Below are 10,182 nucleotides of genomic sequence, written 5' to 3'. Positions count from 1 at the left end.
CTGAGACTGCATGCACGCGCGCGCGCGCACACACACACACACACACACACACACACACACACACACACACACACACACACACACACACGTATTATAGTTTGTATACCTTGAAGTCACTTATTGTCAATAAAGCAAAAAGACACACAACAAGTCCAAAATATAAATACATCTTTATTTCAAAATCACCAGAGGGCAGCCATTGACAGGAATGCTGAATTTAGTATTTTCTCAAAACTGATATACACCTTAGTTATGTACAGTCATTTTGTCAATCAGTTGCAAAATAACAAGACTGTTATCTACAAACCATGAATAGTACAGTAAAACTGTCAGTTCCACATGAAATGTGTATTTTATACAGTTTTATTCCAATAAAAACCTTTGAGTTTTAAAATGCTGGTGCTAGTTTTTCCTCCTTGATGTACATGTAGGTTACCACAGTTTTCAAGTCACACATAATGGTAGAACCAAGAAATCTTCAAGTGAAACAATTACAAAAGTTTATTCTCTTACAAACTGTCTTATGTAAAGCTGGAAACATTTTAAAGTGACTGTTTTCTACCACATTATTAACTTGCAACGGCCTACATTCAATATAATGTAATAGACTATATATGTACTGCAGCTACTTTGTATAAAATGCATTCAATCTATGTGTCAACATTTATCTCAGAAGAAAAATCTAAGTATATGGTTTGATTTTGTCAAGCGGTTGACAACATTATTGGAAGAAAGAGAGTTGTGTTAGGAGACTGTGTGTGCCCTAGTTGGGTTGAAGCCTGGGTAAATGAACAACCTCACACCTGAGAAACAAAGAGAAAAATCACAGACATTAAAAAAAACATATATCCAGATCTGTGTATTACTCAAATGAAAGCACCAGTGAAATATGCTTTATCTGCATTAGATCCAGCATATAACTGAGACAGATCAATACAACAGATGCCTAATCAATTGCAGTATTAGTGAATGGGCCCATATTTTCATGGTTATGATGGACTAATGTGAGCATTGATGAATACCCTACATGGTTGCCCCTATCAAAGCAGGTTTATACTGTATACCGCAGAGGTCTACTGTCTGACTCAATACGCAATAGATCTAGAACTTATGATGAAAAGATGCAGAGAATTGATGCTACTCTGTAACTCTGTTCAAGTTGACCAGTGACAAGATTGAAGTACTGTAGTACATAATGCATTCAGGACAGAGACGGTAGAGCACAAAGGTATGGCATGCCCATCCAGAAGGGAAACAGCAAATGCTAGTCATACAAAAAGCATCATAACATCACCCCTAGAATAAACACAGGCGTTTGTCAGTGCAGCATCACATTGTGACCAGTTAGCACCATCAGAATGTAAGTACATTTCGACCCTGGAACAGTATGCCACCAGCATTGAGCTTGGTTCTATTTCAATAGCCTTCTATCCAGGATTTTCAAATTAATTTGAATGAATAAGATTGAATTGGAAAATTCTCTCTGAATATTACCGTTATTTTCTGAAATGACACGAGTTAAGAAACAGTTATGTAAATGGTATGTAAACAACGTTTTAACAACATTTCAACACTGTAACAGCAGCTGAAATGATCTGAGGAGTGTTTTATTCTGTCAGAGCAGCTTCACCCAAAGAGTAAAGACGAGGCAATGAGAAACAACAAAGGGTTTGGTTGGTTTTCTCTCCACTTGTATAATGTATTTATACCCAGTATATGGACAAACATAAGTGCCAATCAATGCCCTAGTCAGTTAAAAAGAGAGGATAGAGATGCTGTCACCGCCTGTAAGAAACATACAATAATATAGTCACCATTTCTGAACAGGTTTTATGTGGTCTTTTTAGCTGTGTCTGTATCAAAAACAGACACGTCCTGTTTAAAACACTCTGGAAGTTCAGACAGTAAACCAGACCTGGGTTAAAATAGTATTTCAAATGGGCCTCCCGGGTGGCGCAGTGGTCTAGGGCACTGCATCACAGGGATATCCTTGTCTCATCGCGCACTAGCGACTCCTGTGGCGGGCCGGGCGCAGTGTGCGCTAAGGAGGTCGCCAGGTGCACGGTGTTTCCTCCGACACATTGGTGCGGCTGGCTTCCGGGTTGGATGCGCGCTGTGTTAAGAAGCAGTGCGGCTTGGTTGGGTTGTGTTTCTGAGGACGCATGGCCTTTGACCTTCGTCTCTCCCGAGCCCGTACGGGAGTTGTAGCGATGAGACAAGATAGTAACTACTAACAATTGGATACCACGAAAAGGGGGTAAAATTCAAAAAATATATAAATAAAATGCTATTTCAAATATCCCAATTACTTTCCCATACATTCAAAGTAATTATTTGAAAAGACAAGTAGTTGCATCTGGAAATTTGGAAAGTATTTGAAAATACTCAAATACACTGATGCAAATACATTCCCATGCATTTAACCCAGGTATTTGAAAATAATATTTTACATAAGTATTTGAAAATACTATCAATTTGGTTTTTACAATCAACCATTAAAATACTCAAATAAAAGTACTTATTTTGGGCTGTGTATTTTGAAAATACTCAAATACACAGAAAAAAAGCATTTTAAATACCAGATACTCAAATACACATGTATTTGAACCCAGGTCTTCAGTGAACATACATGGTTATCCAGATTCATAAAAATTAAGTGTCGTTGACAACAAGCACCATAATCTGACACAATCTTTATATGCAGCATTTCATAATTGCTTAGTAAGCCAGTTTTTTTTGTGAGACTGATATGTAATTTATAATGTTACAAATTCATAGTTGAATTAAATCATTCTACAACAAAAAAACGAACAGGTTTCAAACAAGCTGTCGGATATATCTCTCTATCTGTACATATTGGAACGGGACCTTTTTCAAGTTATGAAAAATAAAAAAGTGCTTTTTCAATATGTCATCATATCATATCTATCTGTACGTTGAACAAAAAGACAAAAACGATCCAGCCCAAAACAAGGTAGTAAAGTTCCTTCATGACCACCAATAGAGGAACGGGAAGAGAAGGAAAAGCACCATGCTACATGGGTACATTATTTTCACATAAAACTAGAGTAAATGTGTGTAGTCTAGTCTGACATACTGTGTAATATGTGGTGTGTTTATCAAAAGTTGCTGCTACAGATGGCACCATTACATGATCAATCATTGATAAAACTCCTTTTGTGAAAAGAGCACTCTTGGCTGAAACAAAGACCATAGAGACTTGACATGAGTGTTTACTAGTGTAAAATGCTGGATGACAGCAAAATTGCAGTAAACAGGCTTGCATCAAGAAATAAAATAAAAAAAATAGTTTTTTAAAATAGGCCGGAATAAATAATCACATCTTGTTTGTTCTTATTAATCAAGTTGTATTTAAAACCAGTTTATAAACGTATTTAAAATTGGCTCTGAGCACCATCTCTTTACATGAAAAAAACAGACCCCAAAAATCATCACCAAACACTAAAAGTCACAGTTAAAAACCCACAAACGATATTCTTCCTCATCCCTTTGAAAGCAGAGACGAAGAGAAACAAAAATAAACAGACAGACGTTTGGAAAAAGTAACACAATGAAATAACACAGAAAAAGGAGATTAGAAGTGTAAAGTTGATTGAGGTAAGGCAGTAGCACAGGGTGGTGTGTGTGTGTGTTAAAATGTAATCGCTGTATGTGTCTGTGAGTGAGTGTGTGCTTGTGTACGTGTGTGTACATAACAGTATCATGTCCAGCGGTTGTAGGGGCCCGTGACCTGTGTCAGAGCATAAGGGGACACAGTGACCACCCCATCCCGCGCTACGGTCACCGCCTGCCGGGTAGGAACCTTCAACACCCCTTTCTTCTCCTCCGGGCCCTCCTCTTCTACCTCCTCCTCAGGCTCCACACTCTCAGCCCCGGCCCCCTTCCCCCTCTTCCCCTTCCCCTTGACCGGGCTAACCTCTTCCAGGTCCAGGCCCATCCCTAGCCTCTCAGCCTCCTCCTCCCTCTCCCGCTCCCTCCGGGCCATCTTTGCCTCCCACATGTGCAGGCCGTGGTCAGGCTCGTTGAGGGACTTGTGCTGGTAGAAGACCAGGGAGATGCGGGTGGGGTGACTGCGGTCGGGTCGGAGGATGGGGGTGGTGGCGTGGAGCTCTCTGCGTGCGCACTCAATCAGGATGGAACCGTGGGAGGGAGCCACCGCCACCCCGCCAATGTCACTGTCCAGGAAGTTGTGCTCGCTGTCTGACCACACCTCTTCCTGTTCCTGTTTGACCTCTTCCGGGTTGGGGAAGAGAGGGGGAGTGGCCTGAAGGGGGAGATGAGGGGGATGGGGGGCACAGTGGGGGAGATGAGGGGGATGGGGGGCACAGTGGGGGAGGTCATGACCTCCATGACCTTTAACCCCGTCCCCGATCTCCTCCGCTGCCCTGGGGAGCCCGTTGAGTCTGCTGTGGAGGCCCTCTGGGTATGGGAGGGGGGCGGAGGAGGAGGAGGAGGAGGATGGAGGAGGAGTACTGTGGCCGTGGAGGGGTCTGACGAGAGGGGAGCAGTGCACCTCGTTGGGTTCCATTTTAAACGTCCTGGGGGGGTAGTCGCCAGGTGTCCCACATCTCTCAGTGTTCGCCAGCTGCTTTCTGATGAGTCCTGGGGAGTAACCATTTACAGCCTCTCCCATTGTCTTATAATGGAGGGGGGAACCATTGCACTGGGCCCCTAGTGGCCCTCTGTATCCGTACTGGGTGGAAGGCATGCCGGGACGATGGGGGGAAAGAGCCTCCATCCCTGGGGTGGATCTTCCTGGAGGAGTGGGGTAGGTGGGAGTGCTGTGGTGGTAAGGGCTAGGGGAGTTAGACTCTGGAGCATAGGCACCCACACTTCCTGGTGTGAAAGAGCTGTAGAAGGACTGAGGCTCTGCTTTGAACGAGGAGGACTGATCCACTGATGAAGTGCTTTTGGAACCTGTAAGGTGAAATATACAAACCAGGATCAAGCTTTTTATTGTAAGAGAAATGCAGAAAATCAATCAACCAATTTATCAATGAATCAATTAGTAAATCATTAATAAATAAATGTATCTACCAACCAACTGATTAATCATTCATTCAACCAATCAACCAACCAACCAATCAATCAACCAACTAATCAACCATCAAATCAACCAACCAGAGGTCTCTACCTTTGTTGGTGCTCTCTGTCTTGACCTTGCCCGGGGTTAGTGGACTCTGTCCAGGCTTCCTGTCCTGAGCTGCAGCCTGTTTGTCAGCCTGGGCCTTCAGCTTGGCCTCCTGCTTCCTCTTACGGGCTGATTTCACCGGCTCAGCCAGCAGACGCACCTGATGATGATATAAACATGGTAAAAGCTTTTATCAAGTGGTTTGAAGTAAACACGCAAATACAGCACATCCCACTGGGCACAGACATCATTTCAATGTCTGGTTTGGATTTACATTTGGTTGAATTTCACCATGTCAATGGATTTAGGTTAAAAGTTGGTTGAAAAAAAACTTTTTGCAAATCCAATCAGTTTTCCACGAGAATTCAACACCATCACATAGATTTTTTGTTGTTGAAATGACATGGAAACAATGTTGATTTTGCCCAGTGGGATGTGACTCGTGCAAGATCAAACCCAAAACTCTCCAATTGGCATGGTCTTGACGCCAACTCATTTCAATCCCGTAGAGTGCAAGGCTAACCAACCCTCATCGGGGTGAGCAACTGGAGGTTGATTAGTAGAATCAAGTGTGTTAGAGCAAGGCTGGAACAAAAGCCTGCATACCCAGTAAGCACAGGAGGAGGATTGGCAACCCCGTGTAACAGCCCCTGCCTCCTGGTTCTCTACAGAGGGTAAGAACCGATTTAGGGTGAAGTAGACGCTGATCTCTTGGGTCAGTTTCGTATTTTCCCCACTAATGGTTACTGTTAGGATTAGATGAGAGGAAGCTGCTCCTAGATCTGCATCTAGGGGAAACTTAGGAAAGCGTAGGAACCTACCTCTCTGGGGAAGGCTGACAGCACCTGCAGGGCCCCAGTCTGGATCTTGTCCCACTGGCCATCGGCACGGCCAAACTCATCCCTCTGTGAGATCTTATAGAGGGGTAGGACGTGGAGCTGTTCATCCTCAGGGATGTTACGCACCGCACGGTTGTCCTCCTTGGTTAAAGTGCAAACCTGCAGGAGGGTCAGACAACAATACATTTTACATGAATGGAAAAGACTAGCAAAGTATCTGAGAGTTTCTGGGATAAAATGCCTACAGTATCTTGGTTGAAGTGAAAACGTGTGAGGTGACCAAAAAGGGCATGACATCTCATATCAATTTTTGTTTCCACTATGGATTTTTTAAAATGATTTGATAGTGACATTTGTCTAAGATAATGTTGAATTCTGCTTCCAATGGCCCAGTTACAGTATGTCCATTAACGCACAAAACACGACCACAACACTAACTCTCAACGGTGTTGTCCATTAAAATGCTGGCACAAGAAGCAAGTGTGTGTAAGTATTTGTGTTTCTCTCAGTGTGCGTGAGTGAGCGAGCGTATGTATGTACCAACAAAAATGAGAAAGCCTACAGGGAGGAGGTTAGAGCCCTGGCGGAGTGGTGTGCGGAAAATAACCTCTTCCTCAACGTCAACAAAACTAAGGAGCTGATCATGGACGACAGGAGACAGAAGAGGGAGCACACTCCCATCCTCCTYGACGGGGCCGCAGTGGATATGGTCAAAAGTTTATTGTTCCTCAGCATGCACATCACGGAAGACCTGAAATGGTCTCACCACACCAACATTGCGGTGAAGAGGGCGCAACAGTGCCTCCAGAACCTCAGGTGGCTGAAGAACTTCCCTCACAAACTCCTACAGATGCACCATTGAGAGCATTCTGTCAGGCTCCATCACGGCCTGGCACGGAAACTGCACCGCAATCAAACGCATGGCTCTCCGGAGTGTGGCTAGGTCAGCTCAAAGCATCGCCGGCAGCACGATGCCTGCCCTCTAGGACATCTACAGTCTCGGTGTCAAAGGAAGGCCAAGAAGATCATTAAGGACCTCAGTAACCCGAGCCACGGACTGTTCAATCGGCAACCGTCTGACAGAAAGAGAGAGTACAGGTACATCCAAGCCCAACCAGACCATCAGACTGTTGGACAGCTTCTATTCCAGACATCAGACTGTTGAACAGCTTCTATTACCAGACCATCAGACTGTTGAACAGCTTCTATTACCAGACCATCAGACTGTTGAACAGCTTCTATTACCATCAGACTGTTGAACAGCTTCTATTACCAGACATCAGACTGTTGAACAGCTTCTATTACCAGACCATCAAGACTGTTGAACAGCTTATATTACCAGACCATCAGACTGTTGGACAGCTTCTATTTCCAGACCATCAGACTGTTGAACACTTCTATTACCAGACCATCAGACTGTTGAACAGCTTATATTACCAGACCATCAGACTGTTGAACAGCTTCTATTACCAGACCATCAGACTGTTGAACAGCTTATATTACCAGACCATCAGACTGTTGGACAGCTTCTATTCCAGACCATCAGACTGTTGAACAACTTCTATTACCAGACCATCAGACTGTTGAACAGCTCTTATTTCCAGACCATCAGACTGTTGAACAGCTTCTATTACCAGACCATCAGACTGTTGAACAGCTTCTATTACCAGACCATCAGACTGTTGAACAGCTTATTTACCAGACCACATCAGTACTATTGAACAGCTTCTATTACCAGACCATCAGACTGTTGAACAGCTTCTATTACAGACCATCAGACTGTTGAACAGCTTCTATTCCAGACCATCAGACTGTTGGACAGCTTCTATTACCAGACCATCAGACTGTTGACAGCTTCTATTACCAGACCATCAACTGTTGAACAGCTTCATTTCCAGACCATCAGCTGTTGAACAGCTTCTATTTCCAACCATCAGACTGTTGAACAGCTTCTATTACCAGACCATCAGACTGTTGAACAGCTTCTATTCACCAGACCATCAGACTGTTGAACAGCTTCTATCACCAGACCATCAAACTGTTGAACAACTTCTATTACCAGACCATCAGACTTGTTGAACAGCTTCTATTCACGACCATCAGACTGTTGAACAGCTTCTATTTCCAGACATCGACTGTTGAACAGCTTCTATTACCAGACCATCAGACTGTTGAACAGCTTCAATTTCCAGACCATCAGACTGTTGAACAGCTTCTTATCACCAGACCATCAGACTGTTGAACACTTCTATTACCAGACCATCAGACTGTTGAACAGCTTCTATTTCCAGACCATCAGACTGTTGAACAGCTTCTATCACCAGACCATCAGACTGTTGAACAACTTCTATTACCAGACCATCAGACTGTTGAACAGCTTCTATCACAGACCATCAGACTGTTGAACAACTTCTATACCAGACCATCAGACTGTTGAACAGCTTCTATCACCAGACCATCAGACTGTTGGACAGCTTCTATTACCATCAGACTGTTGAACAGTTTCTATTACCAGACCATCAGACTGTTGAACAGCTTCTATTCTCCAGACATCAGACTGTTGGACAGCTTCTATTACCAGACCATCAGACTGTTGAACAGCTTCTATTACCAGACCATCAGACTGTTGAACAGCTTCTATTTACCAGACCATCAGACTGTTGAACAGCTTCTATTTCCAGACCATCAGACTGTTGAACAGCTTCTTATTACCAGACCATCAGACTGTTGAACAGCTTCTATTACCAGACCATCAGACTGTTGAACACTTCTATTACCAGACCATCAGACTGTTGACAGCTTCTATTACCAGACCATCAGACTGTTGAACAGCTTCTATTACCAGACCATCAGACTGTTGAACAGCTTCTATTACCAGACCATCAGACTGTTGAACAGCTTCTATTACCAGACCATCAGACTGTTGAACAGCTTCTATTACCAGACCATCAGACTGTTGAAGCCCTTCTATTACCAGACCATCAGACTGTTGAACAGCTTCTATTACCAGACCATCAGACTGTTGAACAGCTTCTATTACCAGACCATCAGACTGTTGAACAGCTTCTATTACCAGACCATCAGACTGTTGAACAGCTTCTATTACCAGACCATCAGACTGTTGAACAGCTTCTATTCAGACATCAGACTGTTGGACAGCTTCTATTCCAGACCATCAGACTGTTGAACAGCTTCTATTACCATCAGACTGTTGACAGCTTCTATTACCAGACCAATCAGACTGTTGAACAGCTTCTATACCAGACCATCAGACTGTTGAACAGCTTCTATTACCAGACCATCAGACTGTTGAACAGCTTCTATTACCAGACCATCAGACTGTTGAACAGTTCTATTACCAGACCATCAGACTGTTGAACAGCTTCTATTACCAGACCATCAGACTGTTGAACAGCTTCTATTACCAGACCATCAGACTGTTGAACAGCTTCTATTACCAGACCATCAGACTGTTGAACAGCTTCTATACCAGACCATCAGACTGTTGAACAGCTTCTATTACCAGACCATCAGACTGTTGAACAGCTTCTATTACCAGACCATCAGACTGTTGAACAGCTTCTATTACAGACCATCAGACTGTTGAACAGCTTCTATTACCAGACCATCAGACTGTTGAACAGCTTCTATTACCAGACCATCAGACTGTTGAACAGCTTCTATTACCAGACCATCAGACTGTTGAACAGCTTCTATTACCAGACCATCAGACTGTTGAACAGCTTCTATTACCAGACTCAGACTGTTGAACAGCTTCTATACAGACCATCAGACTGTTGAACAGCTTCTATTACCAGACCATCAGACTGTTGAACAGCTTCTATTACCAGACCATCAGACTGTTGAACAGCTTCTATTACCAGACCATCAGACTGTTGAACAGCTTCTATTACAGACCATCAGACTGTTGAACAGCTTCTATTACCAGACCATCAGACTGTTGAACAGCTTCTATTACCAGACCATCAGCTGTTGAACAGCTTCTATTACCAGACCATCAGACTGTTGAACAGCTTCTATCACCAGACCATCAGACTGTTGAACAGCTTCTATTTACCGAGACCATCAGACTGTTGAACAGCTTCTATTACCAGACCATCAGACTGTTTGAACAGCTTCTATTACCAGACCATCAGACTGTTGAACAGCTTCTATTACCAACCATTAGAA

At 43.4% G+C, this 10,182-nt stretch overlaps 1 pseudogene; it reads right to left on the bottom strand.

Moving 5' to 3' along the window:
- Positions 1-151: 151 nt before the first annotated feature.
- LOC111951942 (methylcytosine dioxygenase TET3-like) overlaps positions 152-10,182 on the bottom strand; it is a 24,240-nt pseudogene continuing 14,209 nt past the window's right edge.

Source organism: Salvelinus sp. IW2-2015, linkage group LG25 (assembly GCF_002910315.2).
Source record: "Salvelinus sp. IW2-2015 linkage group LG25, ASM291031v2, whole genome shotgun sequence".
In the NCBI taxonomy this organism is placed as follows: domain Eukaryota; kingdom Metazoa; phylum Chordata; class Actinopteri; order Salmoniformes; family Salmonidae; genus Salvelinus; species Salvelinus sp. IW2-2015.
This window is presented reverse-complemented; position numbering and strand designations above follow the sequence as displayed.